Genomic DNA, 17,726 nt, shown 5'->3' on the forward strand with positions numbered 1-17,726 from the left:
TCACACCGCCCCACCAAAGGGCGGTCAGTTTGGCCAAGTTACTCTTGCCTTTTGGAGCTCTTTTGTTCCCACATTCAATAAAGCCTAGAGACAGCACTGGCATCATTGGTGCCCACAGAACCATGCCCCAGCACACAAGCCAGCGTCTTGGGGAGAACCGGGCTGAATATAGAAGGTTAAGAGGGGACGTGAAAAAAAAAACAAAAAAAAAAAAGAGTGTATGTAAAGAGACTGGCAGCTAACATAAAAGGGAATCCCAAAGTCTTCTCTAGGCATATGAATAATAAACGGTAGTAAAAAGGAAGAGGGACCAGAAAAGGAATATACGCATGGAGGGAGAGGAAATAGCTGTGGTATTAAATGAATACTTAGCATCTGTCTTTACCAAGGAAGAAAATGCTGCCCAAGTAACAGTGAAAGAAAGAGGATGCATCCTAAGATACTGAGGGAAGTGAGAGTGGAAATTGCAAAGGCACTGGCCATAATTTTGCAGTCTTCCTTAGACTCAGAGGTGATGCCAGAGAAATGGAGAATTGCAAACGTTACATCCTTGTTCAAGAAAGGGTGTAAAGCCCAGCAAGTACAGGCCAGTCAGTTCAACTTGGGTGGTGGGGAAACTTCTAGAAATAATTCGGGACAAAACTAATATTCACGCAGACAAATGCAAGTTAATTAAGGATAGCCAGCATGGATTTAAAAGGAAATCATGTTTAACTAACTTGCTGGAGTTTTTTTGAGGAGGTAACAGAGAGGGTTGATGAGGGCAATGCTATTGATCTGGTGTACATGGACTTTCAAAAGGCATTTGATACAGTGCCACACAACAGACTTGTGAGCAAAGGTATAGCTCATGGAATAAACAGGACAGTAGCAACATGGATAGGAAATCGGCTGAATGATAGGAAACAGAAAGTAGTGGTTAATGGACGTTTTTCAGGCAGGGAGAACGTTTGTAGTGGAGTTCCCCAGGGGTCTGTCTTCGAACCCTTGCTCTTCCTGATATATATTATTGACAAAGACCTTGGTGAACAGGGCACAATTTCAAAATTTGCAGATGATACAAAACTTGGAAGCATTGTGAACGGTGAGGAGGATAGTGTAGAACTTCAAAAGGACAGACAAGTTCGTGGAATGGGCAGACAGGTGGCAGATGAAGTTTAATGCAGAGGAGTGCGAAGTAATTCATTTTGGTAGGAACAACATGGAGAGACAATATAACAAAGGGTACAACTCTAAAGGAAGTTCAGGAGCAGAGGGCCTTGGGTGTATATGTGCATATGTCATTGAAGGTGGCAGGACAGATTGAGAGCGGTTAATAAAGCATACAGTATCCTGGGCTTTATTAATAGGGGCATAGAGTACAAGAGCAAGGAAGTTATATTAAACTTGTATAAAACACTGGTTTGGCCTCAACTGGAGTATTGTGTCCAGTTCTGGGCGCCGCACTTGAGGAAAGATGTGAAGGCATTGGAGAGAGTGCAGCAAAGATTCACGAGAATGGTTCCAGGGATGAGGAATTTCAGTTATGAAGATAGATTGGAGAAGTTAGGACTGTTTTCTTTGGAGAAGAGAAGGCTGAGAGGTGATTTGATAGAGGTATTCAAAATCATGAGGGGTCCGGACAGAGTAGATAGAGAGAAACTGTTCCCACTCATGAAAGGATCGGGAACGAGAGGGCGCAGATTTAAAAGGTACTTGGTAAAAGAAGCAATGACGACATAAGGAAAGCCTTTTCCACGCAGCGAGTGGTTACGGTCTGGAATGCACTACCTGAGAGTGCGGTGGAGGCAGGATCAATCGAGGCTTTCAAAAAGGGAATTAGACTGTTAGCTGAAAAGGAAGAATGTGCAGGGTTACAGGGAGAAGGCGGGGGAATGGCATTGGGTGAATTGCTCTTTCGGAGAGCCAGTGCAGACACGATGGGCCGAATGGCCTCCTTCTGTGCTGTAACAATTCTGCGACTCGAACGTTCAGGTGATGAAATAACAGCATGCGGGTTTGAGGTGATGGGAGCTGCTGCAATTCTCATCGAGCTGAAGACTCCGCAGTCAGGACTCACTACGCCAGAAGTTGCCTGCGGTTGGATGCAGTGGAAAGAAACAGCAATTTTTTTTTATATATATAAAAAGGGAGCTTTTGCATTAGAAGGAGTGCAGCTCTTCCTTGCTCAGTTGAACTGAATAGTGTCAAGGTATGGGTGTCCATCCTACTACCCAGGGGCGACAGGCAGATCTCCCTCCCTCCAGCCCCATCTTTTGTGGGGGGGTGGGTGATATTAGATGTGGGCAGGGTGCAAAACAGGTTCGTAATAGCCGCCTGATATACCACATGCATAACTTCAGTAGAACTGAAATAAACAGGACCAGTGATGTAAGGAGTGATCCCATCCATGTCCAGCTTCAATCCCCTCACGTTTCACTTGCACTTCTCTCTTTTTAATCTGCTTGAAATATGGCAGGACTGGGAGGCTTGCAAAGGGTAGTTTATTGCCTCATCGCTGGCTAGGCTCCAAAAGTCAACAGCACAGAGACCCGCTAGCATCAGCAACTGAAGACTGAATGCACTCGAATGAGAACATGGGGTTAAATTTTACACACCGACCGAGAAAACCCAGCAAAAATCAACACAGCCCCAAAAAAAAACAAAGAGCTGACAAGTCACGAGCAACTGAGACATGCAAAAACAAGTAGTGGCAGAAGCCTAAGCTGTGGATGTACACAACAACAGAGAGTGTTCCTTCACTTATAATGGAGAGGTGGGGGGCAGGAGGAGAGAAGCAGGCATGAAAACATGAAAGCCCGAAAGGCAAATCCAAATATCAAAAGGCACAAAGTTGGTGGTGCAGGTCTTGGGGAGGGGTTCGGGGTTGTTCCCACCTTCTTTGGCCTCCTTATCTCAAGAGACAATGGATAAGCGCCTGGAGGTGGTCAGTGGTTTGTGAAGCAGCGCCTGGAGTGGCTATAGAGGCCAATTCTAGAGTGACAGGCTCTTCCACATGTGCTGCAGAGAAATTTGTTTGTCGGGGTTGTTACACAGTTGGCTCTCCCCTTGCGCCTCTGTCTTTTTCCCTGCCAACTGCTAGGTCTCTTCGACTCGCCACACTTTAGCCCCGTCTTTATGGCTGCAAAAGGCCCCAATCCTAGCTAGAAGTCAAGTGTTGAATGTTAGGTTATATTTTGTATGGACACCCCCCCTTCTTACCTCTTCACACAAAGGGTAGTGGAAATCTGGCAGTCTCTCCCCCTGCCTCCCCCCCACCCCAAAAACTGTTGAGGCTGGAGGTCAATTGAAAATTTTTAAACTAAGATTGATAGATTTTTTTTTCAGGCAACAGTATTAAGGGTTACAGAAAAAAGACGGGGAGAAGTGAGTTAAGAAACAGATCAGCCGTGATCCAATTGAATGGCAGAACAGGCTGGAGGGGCTGAACGGCCTCCTGTTCCTATATAGTTGGTTTTACATGTAAGGAATCAGTCAACAGAAATCCACTTCGGGGTGGGGCGGAAGAAGGGAGAGAGGGCGCACGAGTGAGCTGTAGGTGATTGTTCCCACTTGTTGAACAAATAAGAGCAATGTTCTTATTGAGTATCAAAAGTTTAAGAATGATAAAAACTTTGCAGTTTCAAATGATTTAATATAAAAAATGGCAGCGTGCTGGAAATAAACCTGGTCAAGGCAGATACCTACACAGTGGTTATCAATAAGTCCTTGGTTTTACAGGATCAGGCTTCATGGTTGCTACATTAATGCTTCTAATACAGGTTAGAACAGTAAATTATTCTGAATGTGCTGCAAGCTATTTTTGTATGACAGGAATCTACGGGCTGGAAAATTGTCCTTGCTCTGAAGACTTTAAAGAGATGATTTTACTGACAAATTTAAAAAAAACTAATTTCATTTATTACAAAGTCCATTATAAAAACACGGAGGACAAAAAACAATTTTTATAAAAGTAAGTTTGTTAGTGATGTTTTATTCCCAGTATAAAATTGATATTTTGCTAGTAAATTTTCATGGTTTACAAGGTGGGCATTTTCTTCACAAAAACACTTCAAACATGATTCATACAAATTGATATTAAAAGCCCAAACGTGCAGATACTGGGAGATATGAAGCAAAACAATGGATCAAGGGCATAAAAAACATGAAAAACACCAGAGTTCTGAATTAGGTCTATTTTTAATCATGATTCTACATTCTTTGTTGAAACAATTTCAATTCATATTTTATCAATTATTTATGCACATAATGCATTCTACAAGAGACACTTGGCAATTTGCCATTTATTTGATTTAAAAGGTACCAGATTACAGAAAATATTCACTCAACATAAAACCAAAGCAAGGAGGATTTTTTTCTGCGTCTAAAATAAAGGGTTTTGATGTGCCTAATCTTACTTGTGAGAGCAAGTATTTTCAAGCATGAATCACAGTTTATTTTAAAATAAACTAAAGAAATCAACTGAGTGATTTCAAGACAGTTTGTTACCCAATTTCCTGGGAATCTCTTGCCAAACCCATGCAGAAATATGAAATTGCATAATAACCGCGGTCATTCTTAGAGGTGCCAGAAAGAGAGAGAGAGAGAGAGAGAGAGAGAGAGAGAGAAAAGGGAGGGAAGAGAGAAAGAGAGAGAAAGAAAAGGGAAATGGAGGTGTTAGGAGACAGAAGTGTAGACAGGGAGAAAAATGAGAGGAGAGGGAGAGAGCCAAAAAAAAAAAGTGAGAGAAAGAAAAGCTTTAAAAATTCACTAAGTATGATACTACAGCAGAGTATTTATTTATAATAAAGAATCAGTGTAAGCGATTGCCAGCAGTTTTCTCTCCTAGGGACCCTGGAGAGCTGTTGTTAGACCAGAAACATTCCTGCCCCCAGAACTCACCGGCAGACCAAAAGCTTGGTCAAGAGGTAGGCTTTAAGGAGCATGTTAAAAAAGGAGAGAGGTCGAGGCACAGAGGTTTAGGGCCCAAAGATGTTGGAGGGTTGTGGGGCTGAAGGAGGTTACAAAGATAGAGGGGGGCCAGGGCGATGGGGAGATTTGAAAACAAGGATGGGAGAGGAAGAGGAAAAACAAAAAGTCAGGGAGAAGGAATCAATGTAGATTAGTGAGCACAGGGGTGATGGGCAAATAACTGAATGCTTTCGGGGTCCTGTTGATTTGCATGGACCTAATTCAGCCCGAGCAGGCAGCCAACGATTACACTGCCTCCTTGCACCCACCTCTCCCTGACTGAAAAAGGGACAGAGCGTTGCAAACCCATTGCCAGTCCCTGACTGCTGGCAACCATCCAAACAGCAGCAAAAAGGCGCTGAATAAATAGCTCCTATTTGAAATTTCAAGTTGCAGCAAGGCTGCCCCAGCTCTCGTTCCAGTCAGCCAGTCCTACATGAAGAGCTATTCAGCAACGCTTGGCTGAAAAGCATGAAGGGACTGGGTTCGGCTGATGTGTTCCCTCACCCATCTCATGGTCAAACAAACTCAGTAATGTATGGGCAATAGCTGCTTTGGGAGTATTGGTGATCCAAGGATGTGAACTCCAGCACCAGGACTTCAGGAGAGGATTGGGGGAGGGGCGAGGGGGAGGGGGGGGGGGGGAATGGATTCTAAAAACCTTTATGCACGAATTTTCAACTCATTGAAGTTCACACATAAACCAAAGGAGCCATGGATAGCCCAATTCCTTCAACGTGCAGACCAACACCATTTCTGGTTTTATAAATAGGACCATTGAGTACATGAGTAAAGAGGTTAATGGTAAATTTAGGGGGTGTGGGGGGGGGGAAACAGAACCTGCACCATTATGGTTTATCTCTCTCAGCTTCTCATCTAGAGATCAGGGGAGCACTACACACATCAAGATCCAACAGAATTATATTTTCGCTTCACCCCTCCCGCCCAAAACAAAAACTGAATGTGTTCACCCATCAACACCCACCCAATCCCAGTCTCAGTTCGCCATCCTCTCACTTCCTGGGTAGAGTGGTAGGGCCGGCACGGACACAATGGGACGAATGGTCTCCTTTCATGCAGCTATGTCAGCTAGTCTCAATTGGTAGCACTCTAGTGCAAGTCAGCACCTACAAAACCTGCAACCCCTGACCCCCTAGAAGGACAAGGGCAGTAGACACATGGAATTAGCAACCCCTCCATGTCACACAGCACCCCGACATGGAACTATTCAAATGATGCAAAAGGAATAGCAGGCAGATCGCTTAATCCAAGCTCATTTTCCCTCTTACGACCACCATTAAAAGATTAGTTATTCACTCCTTTCTTGTTTTGGGACTGTGCTGTTTGCAAAATGGCTGCTGAGGTCGAGTGACCACATAGAACCATAGCATGCTTATGGCACAGAAAGAGGCCACTCGGCCCATCGCGTCTGTGCCAGCCGAGAAACGAGCCACCCAGCCTAAAGAATCATAAAGTTTACGGGAATCAGACGGTTTACTGCATTTCAAAAAGAATTTATCTGCGTGAGGTACTTTGAGAGACGTGATGAGGAGTATATTGCTTGTATAAAGACAGCTTGGACTTCTGTTAGAGTCCGTCGGCATAAGTCTGTGGCATACAATATAAGGCAGCGGGCAAGGTGGTGGGAAGGGTGGGGTAACAAATTAAGATCAACGCTCAATATTGAAATCAAATTGGCTTCAGAGAGATTTCTTTTCGCCAAATACAACAGTGACAATGCTGTTGGACAATTACTAAAACACACAACAAATATTTGAGTGCCTCAAGGAGTTCCAACCGTTTTGAGTTGACAGATGTCTCAATCATAAGAAATAGGAGCAGGATTCAGCCATTCAGCCCCTCGAGCCTGCTCTGCCATTCAATAAGATCCTGGCTGCTCTCCTACCTCAACTCCACTTTCCTGCCCTATCTCTAGATTCCCTTAAGTGTCCAAATAGCTAACGATCTCAGTCCTGAATATACTCAATGACCGAGCATTCAGAGCCCACTGGGCTAGAGAATTCCAAAGATTCACAGTCCTCTACATTTCAATGAGAACACTTCCCACTCTAACCTCCAGTCTTAGACTACAATCATTTCTCCCCCTCCCCCTTCTTCCCCAGGCACTGATTGATTGCTGGAGTATATTCCCAGTATATGACACCTTGTCCCCAAAAAGCCACTTCTTTAGGTACAGACCCAGGCAGGGTGTAGCAACTGGCTATTCTAGCATGGGGGCCGTCACAGCCAAGCACGATTCTGTTCTGACCCAATGTCTTAGGCTGTACTACTTAACACCCTTTGTGTGAACCCAAATGCTCCTTCAGAGAACATTAAATCTCCCGATCTCTGCGCACACGTGCATTTTCCAGCAGACATCATGGGATAGAGATTAGGAGCGGGAACACTGGCTGATTTCAGCCCCTCGCCTCTCCCAACTCAGAGGCACAGAACTACATGCAGTAGCTCAACCATTAACTTTGTAACTTTCCCAGGGCGAACAAAAGAGAGACAGTGGCTCATTGCTGTGTTTTTTTTTTAAATTTAAGTTTGAGATCATCTACAATCCATTACAGATTGCCTTTAATTCAGATTCTAGGAGTCCAGTGTTCATTAGCCAGCTTCTGGTACATATATAGCATTTTTCACAACCTCTACATGCCCCAAAGTTCTTTCCATTCAATTCATTACTTTCGAAATCTAGACACTGTTGCAATGCAGGGGAACAAGCAGCCAACTTGTGCACAGCAGGGGACATGATCAGATTGTCCGTTTTAGTGAGATCGGTTCAGGGATAGATAACTGGCCAGGATTCGAATACTTCAAATCGTGCTGTGGGATCTTTTACGCGCACCCAAGATAACAGACACAGGGCCTCAGTTTAGTGCTTCATCCTAAAGACACCACCTCCGACAGGGCAGCACTCCCGCAGTACTGCCCTTCCTGACAGTGCAGCACTCCCTATGTGCTGGATTATGTGCTCAAGTCTCTACAGTGGGGCTTGAATCCAGAACCTTCTGATTCAGAGGCAAGAGTGCTACCCGTTGAGCCACAGCTGTTAAACTCAGTTTCCATCATTTCACCGAGGTCTACAAATTTAACAGTATAAATATTTGGGGGTGGGGGGGGGGGGGGGGGGGGGGGCAGCTCCCAGGAGCTAATCTGCAAGGAATATAAAAATGGTCCCATTAATCTGTGAGTTATTGAGCCTTTGTGTAGAGTCGGTGTTCTCTCTCACCGAGGGATAGGCTGACATCATGCTTATAGTTCGAAAGGTCTTTATGTAGAAATTAGGTCAGACTGTGTCAACCTACTCTTAGCAGACATAGTTTTGAACTCTGAACCTACCTGCAATTCAACAAAGAGAAATGCTGCTTGCGACACCAGAATCCTATTTATTCTGTGATAATTGGTTTGAATGTGAATGCTAGTTTATATCGACGTGATGATCACCACCTAACATGGGGCATGTTGGCTCTTATGTACATTAACTACACGCACGCTGACGACACCCAGCTCTACCTCCACCACCACCTCTGTTGACCCCTCCACCGTTGCTAAAATGCTCGTCTGACATTCCGTACCGAACGAGCAGAAATTTCCTCCATTGTCTTCAGTCCCCGCAGTCCTGTAGCTGCCAAATCCATCTCTCTCCCTGTGGCAACTGTCTGAGGCTGAACCAGACTGTTTGCAACCTTGGTGTCATAGGAGACTCCAAGATGAGCTACCTGCCCACATATTCATGCCATCACCAAGACTGCCTATTCTCACCTCTAACATCGCCCGACTCTGCCCCCGCCTCATCTTATCTGCTGCTGAAACCCTCATCCATGACGCTATTAACTCTGGACTAAACTATTCCAACATACTCCTGGCCGAACTCCCAGGTTCTACCCTCTGTAAACTAGAGGTCACTGCTGCCAGTGTCTCAGCACACGCCAAGTTCCATTCATCAATCATTCCAGTGCTCGTTGACCTACACTAGCTCCTGATTAAGCAATGCCTCAATTTTAAAATTCTCATCTTTGTTTTCAAATCCCTCTATAGCCTCGCCCCTCCCCATCTCTGCATTCTCCTCCAGCACCACAACCCTTCAAGAGTTCTGTGCTTCCCCAACTCTGGCCTCTTGTGCATCCCCGAATTTAATCGCTCCACCATTGGTGCTCTGCCTTCAACTGCCTGGGCCCTAAAAGCTCAGGAATTCCCTCCCTACCCTCCTTTAAGACGCTCCTTAAAAACTTGGACCAAGCTTTTCATCATTGACCCCAATACCTCCTTAAGTGGCTTGTTTGACCATGCTCCTGTGAAGTGCCTTGGGACATGTTTTTTATTCATTCAAGGGATGTGGGCATAGCTGGCAAGGCCAGCATTTATTGCCAATCCCTAATTGCCCTTGAGAAACTGAGTGGCTTGCTAGGCCATTTCAGAGGGCTGTTAAGAGTCAACCACACTGCTGTGGGTCTGGAGTCACATGTCGGCCAGACCAGGTAAGGACGACAGATTTCCTTCCCTAAAAGGACATTAGTGAACCAGATGGGTTTTTACAACAATTGACAATGTTTTCATGGTCACCATTAGACTAGCTTTTCAATTCCAGATTTATTTATTTATTTATTTTTTAAACTGAATTCAAATTTCACCATCTGCTGTGGTGGGATTCGAACCCATATCCCCAAGGCTTTAGCCTGGGCCTCTGGATTACTAGTCTAGTGACGTTACCACGACGCCACCATCTCCCCTTCACGAAGTTACAGGCACTATACAAGTGGAAGCTGTTGCTGTAGCAATGAGATAATGGATGTTGGAGCCACTCCAATGGCCATTTTAACCAGGGTATTAGGTGCCTTCAAGGGCAGAGGGTGAAACCAGTGAGGGGATAATGTTCTGACATTGAGGTTGCAATACACTGTAGCAGTAAGAGTGGAGAGAGTCTCACACTGCATGGTTGATTGACCTCGAGTACTTGGTACCAACACTCTGACAAGTGGGAAAATATTCCATTCCCTGGCAAAAACACATTCACAAAATCCATAAACGATGCACTACTTATGTGCTTAGAAGCACAGCGTGTGGCAAAGTGCAGCTTCGAAGTTAAGAGATTTATAATTAGAGGTTCCACATTATATAAAGTGCTTCATCACCTTCACTTCAGTGCTACGCTGATGCTCAGCATTAATGCTCTTTGGTAGCCACTCAAAAGGGGCTGAACAAAATAGACCTTTGGAACAGGAAAGTCATGAGCAATGTGCAATTATGAGTAGGGTCACTCGGGAAGCACTTGCACCTCAGTTACAAAGTTGCGAGTTCCACAACTTTTACTATATAACCTAATATTAGGCGCAAAATGCAGCAGGAGTGACCTGCTGTTGCCCAGTGCCCTGGCCAACATTGCTCCTTGCGCCACTGATTAACCAGCCGACCATCTCATTGCTGTATGTGGAACACTGTCCTGCACAAACGGGCTGCCTGTACAAGTCCTTGCACCTCAATTAATTGAATGCACGTGATGTGCTTTGAGACACGGGAAACTGCGACATAAATGAATCTGAAAATGTCCATTTATCAGCATACTGCTCTCTAATAAAAAGGACATAATTCAGCTACAGTACCGAGTCCCATAAGAGCTCTGTGGTGATTACCTCAGCCTTTAGACGCAAAGAACATTTAAACTCCAAATATTCATCCCAAATCCATTCCTGACAGCAACTCTTCACTGGGCATCTCCATCCTTCACTATGGAGAAGGACAATGTAGGTGTAGAGATCAGGGAGGGGGATTGTGATATGCTTGAACAAATTAGCATTGAAAAGGAAGTATTCATGGTTTTAGCGGGCTTAAAAGTGGATAAATCCCCAGGCCCAGATGATATGTATCCCAGGTTGTTATGTGAGGCAAGGGAGGAGATAGCAGGGGCTCTGACACAAATTTTCAAATCCTCTCTGGCCACAGGAGAGGTACCAGAGGACTGGAGGACTGCGAATGTGGTACCATTATTCAAGAAGGGTAGCAGGGATAAACCAGGTAATGACAGGCAGGTGAGTCTAACATCAGTGGTAGGGAAACTATTGGAAAAAATTCTGAGGGACAGGATTAATCTCCACTTGGAGAGGCAGGGATTAATCAGGGATAGTCAGCATGGCTTTGTCAGGGGGAGATTGTGTCTAACAAACTTGATTGAATTTTTCAAGGAGGTGACTAGATGTGTAGATGAGGGTAAAGCAGTTGATGTAGTCTACATGGACTTCAGTAAGGCTTTTGATAAGGTCCCGCATGAGAGATTGGTCAAGAAGGTAAGAGCCCATGGGATCCAGGGCAATTTGGATCCAAAATTGGCTTAGTGGCAGGAGGCAGAGGGTGATGGTCGAGGATTGTTTTTGCAATTAGAAACCGGTGATCAGTGGTGTATCACAGGGATCGGTGCTTGGACCCTTGCTGTTTGTAGTGTACATTCATGATTTAGACGTGAATATAGGAGGTATTTATTTATTTATACAGCACTGAAACAGGCCCTTCGGCCCACCGAGTCTGTGCCGACCAACAACCACCCATTTATACTAATCCTACATTAACCCCATATTCTCTACCACATCCCCACCATTCTCCTACTACCTACCTACACTAGGGGCAATTTACAATGGCCAATTTACCTATCAACCTGCAAGTCTTTGGCTGTGGGAGGAAACCGGGGCACCCGGCAGAAACCCACGCAGACACAGGGAGAACTTGCAAACTCCGCACAGGCAGTACCCAGAACTGAACCCGGGTCGCTGGAGCTGTGAGGCTGTGGTGCTAACCACTGCGCCACTGTGCCGCCCAGTAAGTTCACAGATGACACAAAAATTGGTGGTGTCGTAAATAACGAGGAGGAAAGCCTTAGATTACAGGACGATATTGATGGGCTGGTAAGATGGGCGGAGCTGTGGCAAATGGAATTTAATCCCGAGAAGTGTGAGGTGATGCATTTTGGGAGGACTAACAAGGCAAGGGAATATACAATGGATAGTAGGACCCTAGGAAGTACAGAGGGTCAGAGGGACCTTGGTGTACTTGTCCATAGGTCACTGAAGGCAGCAGCACAGGTAGATAAGGTGGTTAGGAAGGCATATGGGATACTTATATTCTATGCCTCGGCTAATGAAGGCAAGAGCAGGGAGGTTATGATGGAGCTGTATAAAACGCTAGTTAGGCCACAGCTGGAGTACTGTGTACAGTTCTGGTCGCCACATTATAGGAAAGATGTGATTGCACTGGAGAGGGTGCAGAGGAGATTCACCAGGATGTTGCCTGGGCTGGAGCATTTCAACTATGAAGAGAGACTGGATAGGCTGGGGTTGTTTTCCTTAGAGCAGAGAAGGATGAGGGGGGACATGATTGAGGTATACAAAATTATGAGGGGCATAGATAGGGAGATAGGAAGAAACTTTTTCCCTTAGCAGAGGGGTCAATAACAAGGGGGCATAGATTTAAGGTAAGGGGCAGGAGGTTTAGAAGGATTTGAGGAAAAAAGTTTTCACCCAGAGGCTGGTTGGAATTTGGAACACACTACCTGAAGAGATGGTAGAGGCAGGAACCCTCACAACATTTATGAAGTATCTAGATGAGCACTTGAAATGCCATAGCATACAAGGCTACGGGGCAAGTGCTGGAAAATAGGATTAGAATAAAGTAAGGTGCTTGATGGCTGGCACAGACACGATGGGCCAAAGGTCCTGTTTCTGTGCTGTATAACTCTATGACTCCAGGAACATCACAAGGTGCGAAGCCCAGCCAGCGAGTGTTGGCAGACTATCGGACAGACTAGGTTCGCTCGAGGCAACCCCAATCCTGTCCACTTCTGATGTCCATGCATGGCCAAGCAGGTGGTGGTGGTCACTGGAGAACTATTAGAAGCAGGAAAGCTGAATTCCCCCAGCCTCGACCACCACCCACCCAGAAGCATAAAGACCAACGGTAGTAACAGTACAGGCAAGTATTTGACCCTGGCCTGTATTGCTCACTGCCACCATACATGCATGTACTTCCTCAATAAACTATCCCTGGTAAGATAGATGAACAAGCCAGTATTCTGTCGGGGGGGGCAGGGGTAGTTGGAGTGGGGGCGGAGGCAAGTCAGGTGTCCATGCTCTCCAAGAGCACAGCGATGGCAGACCTGTTTCCATCAGAGTGGGGCATGTTTTTTGTGGGGTGGGGTGGGTGGGGATGAGTAGGCCTACACAGCGTATATCTAGCACTTTGTAATCTGATTTTGGACCCCTGGCATCTGCTGGTCTCCCCCCCCGTGCCCCACCCATCCCCCCCCCCCCCACCACAATCCCTTCCCCCACCCCTTTCTCTTGCCTTTAATTGTGTGACCTCTCCAATGCCTTTTCACCCATCTTGATTATTTGAACAGGGAAAAAGAGCCTCAAGGGGCTGAATGGCCTCCTCCCATTCCTACTCGAATTCTTCGGTTTTCAGTTCACATATTGACCGATCTACTGTGTAATTCCAGCGGAAAAATTCTCACACACGCCAATCCCCTTCCCCATGCTTGGCTCAGTTGGGATGCCTGTCCCTGCTGTCATAGCCAACTGTGCTACACTGCCATTCATGCTTGAGGCTGCCAGCACCCATTGAGCTCTCCCTCAGTAACAGTCACTAGCCTGGCAATTTCCAGTGCCAGCTGCTGCAGCAGGTCCAGTAGCCAACAGAAAATGACTTCAATGCCACCTGGACTCTGTCCACTTTTGCACCAGTCCCATTTTCTCATGCAATTTCTGTTTGATTTTGGGGGGGTGGGGGGGGAAATGAAAAAAAAACACCCAGCCACACTTATTAAATCACACCCAGTTAGCCATTAACCATTTTAACTTGCCAGCGTGGCACTCAGTTTGCAGGGAGCGTGGTTAGACTGTAGCAGCCTTACCCGGTTTCACAGGAGACCCACGCAAAGTAGTGGCAAACCATAATGAACTAAGCACATCGAAATCCAGAATGAAGGACAGTAGTTGGGTCAGCTACATTTTTCAGTAGAATAAAATCTTCCTTTACTTACAACCCCAGCACCTCCTCCTGCCTCTGGTGTCCTTCACTCATTTCAGTCGACAGGCCCCTAAAACCTAGGCTGAGTGCCAGCCCACACTTGCTGCCTGATTTAGCTCGTTTCATCCCTTCCCCTCTTCAACCTTGGCACTGTCCTGCACGTAAGAGTTGCCAACTCAACTTGGACTTATTCCTGGAGGTTTCATCACATGACCTCCGTTCACTGTCCAGTCATTGGTCACCCAACATGTCCACCCTCACAGTACCCCATCCTCTACACCAATTGGCAAGTGAGCAGACTCTTCATTATCTGATTAACAATTACAAATCGTCCAGTGAACAGTTGTTGTACGTTGGGAGAGCCCTGCTGAGGGGATTTCGACTCGTGATAAAACGCAGTTAGTTGAATTACTGTCAAGGTTGACCATTTCTGGAATCAGGGTGCCTGAGAATTCATTGAATCAGGAACAAATTGAGACTTGATAATGAACGGACTGCAACTGCTTTCATTAATGCTTGCCCTGTTGAAGGGGAAAACTAGTTTGGTGAGCACGAAGACTAAGCGGAAACTATTAGGGAGTAACAGATAAACTTACATTTAGCACAGGAAAATGTCCCAAGGCACTTCACTGAAGCATAAAATCAGACAAAAATTGACACGGAGCCAAGGGAGGAGCAAGTAGGAAGGTGACTAAAAGCTTGATCAAAGAGGCCTTAAAGAGGGAAATCCAGAACTTAGGTCATAGATAGTTGAAGGCACAGCCACCAATGGCCAGGCGAAAGGAGCAGGAGGAGGGGCGGGGAGAGAAGATGGACAACAGGCCAGGATTAGAAGAACGCAGAGTTGCAGGGCTGGAGGAGGTTACAGAGATAGGGAGGGGCAAGGCCACAAAAGGAATTTGAACACTAGGATGAGAATTTTACAATTGAGGTGTTGGTGGACTGGGAACCAAATGCAGGTCAGAGAACACAGGGGTGATGAATGAAAGGGACTTGCTGCAAGCTAGAATACAAGGCTTGTAAATGCTGGAAGTACACAGGAGGCCCTCCAGCACGAGGGGAAAAGGATAGGCTAACATGGCGAGTTGGTATCAGAACTGACTGTAGTCTGATAAAAGGTTTTCCATCCAAATGGTTAACCTCTTCGTTCCAGATGCTGATTTGCTTGCTGTGTATTTCTAACATTGGCAGTTTTGTTCCCCCTGCCACCTACCCCCTCGTCTCTGAAGCTTGATTCTCTGTAATTGTGGGTGTAAAGCAGTTGTGAAAACAATGGGAGAGTAATCTAACTTTCTGCTCATTCTGGAGTGCCAGATCCATGGGTTTTGAGATTAGTCTGAATAAAATGAACAAAGTGACAGTTCATGTGCCTGATAGAGGCCAGACTTTAGCTCAGTGGTAGCATTCCCATCTAGGAGCCAGAAGGTGCAGGGTTCAAACCCTGCGGCAGACAATCGGAGAGTGGAGACTGAAGCTCCGGCTTGGACATTTGGGTTGATGGCAGCGGGAATCAGCAAACCCCCTCCCCAATCAAAGGGCTGTGGGAACCCATAAAACCTTCCTGCTGTATAGGATTAACCCCTGCTATTGACTGGGTATGGCCATGGGAGGAGTGTTCACTATTCTCTAAAAGAGTACAAAGAGAAAAACAATGCCAGCTCGCCAGCTAGTCAGTGGCCAATGCAGTAGGTCATCAAGCTCATTGTGGTCAAATAGCCTGCCCACAATCCAAGCTCACACATGGACAGTTGCCACACAAGCAAGGGACCTGCAGAGCTGAATGCCAAGCATTCATCAGTGGCACTGACTACAGATCCAAGTACACTCAGACATCACATTATGCAATATTGAGGGGGCAGAACAGGCCATTTCCTGCTGTTCTAACAAGCAGAGCAACCTCCAATAATTGACCTTGGAGCCGACTTAAAACCGTCTCCCTGCAAGCACCACCTGAGCAGTGGCCTTACAAGGGACAGGCCAGGTAAACAGCAAAATGTCACAGTGGGGCTCCAGTTCCCAGCCGACCCCAAAGCAATGCCACGGGAGATCAGCCACTGTATAAATTAAACTGGAGTGCCTGCTGAAATAATCAGGAATATTCCAGGAATTTGATCCCTAGTAGACAGGGAGCATTCACTTCACTTGTTTGCACCTACAGCACAATCCTGTTGAAACACATCTCAGCAACTGAAGTAATGCTGAACTCTCCTGCAAACAGGTTTTTGTGAAGACCGTAACCTTTGAAGGATTTTTCCCCTGCACACGCCCCCACCCCAGGCTGTACCAATTTTCTTAAGCGTTGACACTGGGAGGAGGAAAGGGGAAGGGGGGTAGTACAGGGGGAGGGGCAATGCAGAGGGCAGCTCCACAGGAGCTGGTGCCCTCTTGTCCAAATGACCCATTATTCACATGAGCCTGGCCAGCAGGCTGTCAGACCACCCTGGGCCCCGTGACTGCACCCAATCTCCTCCACAGTCAAAGCCCCTCCAACATGCATTACCATCCAGGGACACCTCGACAGAGATCAGGATCTGTCCCCTTTCTCAACCCAGGGGACCCCCCCCCTCCCTCCCTCCCTCCCCCCAAACAAACCAATTTGTACCCACCCCACGACTGCTGTCTCAGATGAGATCAGGGCACAGAATGGAGGGTGAGCAGGGGGGACGGAAAATAAAATAGAGGTGGAACCTCCCTGGTTTGCACTGCTCAGTTACACGCCTGACCGGGCACAGCTCAAGAACAGTGAAAATGATGAGTCAGGCCCCAAAGCCTGGAGCTCAGCTGCATTAGAAAATGAACAGGGACCATACAGGTGGGTTGCAGAGGCAGCAGACACACCCTGAGAACAGGTACTTGCCAAAAACATTGTCACAGGGCAAACGTCAAAAAAAAAAAGACACATAATATGCAGGTGTTCTTTTTAAATTTCATGGGAAAGTTATCCAAAATTCTGTCCCAGCTCCTGTGCCAATTTAGTGGGTGAAGGCACACTCAGCATGGTATCGAGTAGGAGATGGCCCCAGTTTGGGGCACATTTACCAAATCTAGGCCACAAGAAAAAAAAAAGTGTAGAGCGTAGGACACTAGAATTGGCCTCAGTGTTCATAGGATGGGTGGGTGGATGGGGGTTGCTGATGGGTTGCAGTTGGCAAAGATCAACAGATTTCCTGCTCTTGATTGGTAAACTCCCTACTGGAATTGCCTGTCCCCGAATGGCCCAAGTGGATTGGATCAGGCTTGGGTCCCCATGGTCAAAGAGTGTATGGACACTCGAGGTCAAGGGTCACGCATAACGAAGGTCACTTGGGTAAGAAGGCACCACATCAAAGGTTATGGCAGAAAATAAAAGCTCATGGTATAGGGGGCAACATATTGGCATGGATAGAAGATTGGTTAGCTAACAGGAAACAGAGAGTCGGCATAAATGGGTCATTTTCTGGTTGGCAAGATGTAACGAGTGGTGTGTCACAGGGATCTGTGCTGGGGCCTCAACCTTTTACAATTTATATAAATGGCTTAGATGAAGGGACCAAAGGTATGGTTGCTAAATTTGCTGATGACACAAAGATAGGTAGGAATGTAACTTGTGAAGAGGACATAAAGGGGCTACAAAGGGATATAGATAGGTTAAGTGAGTGGGCAAAGATCTGGCAAGAGTATAATGTGGGAAATTGTCCACTTTGGCAGGAAGAATAAAAAAGATTATCTAAATGGTGAGAGATTGCAGAGCTCTGAGATGCAGAGAGATCTGGGTC

The 17,726-nt window shown here is 46.2% G+C and overlaps 1 protein-coding gene across 2 annotated transcripts in view; it reads right to left on the reverse strand.

Annotated features, from left to right (window-relative positions):
• Positions 1-17,726, reverse strand: part of LOC137358602 (activin receptor type-1B-like) — a 62,035-nt gene that overhangs the window by 24,189 nt on the left and 20,120 nt on the right. The gene's annotated exons all lie outside the window — the stretch shown is intronic.

This window comes from Heterodontus francisci, chromosome X, assembly GCF_036365525.1.
Source record: "Heterodontus francisci isolate sHetFra1 chromosome X, sHetFra1.hap1, whole genome shotgun sequence".
In the NCBI taxonomy this organism is placed as follows: Eukaryota; Metazoa; Chordata; class Chondrichthyes; order Heterodontiformes; family Heterodontidae; genus Heterodontus; species Heterodontus francisci.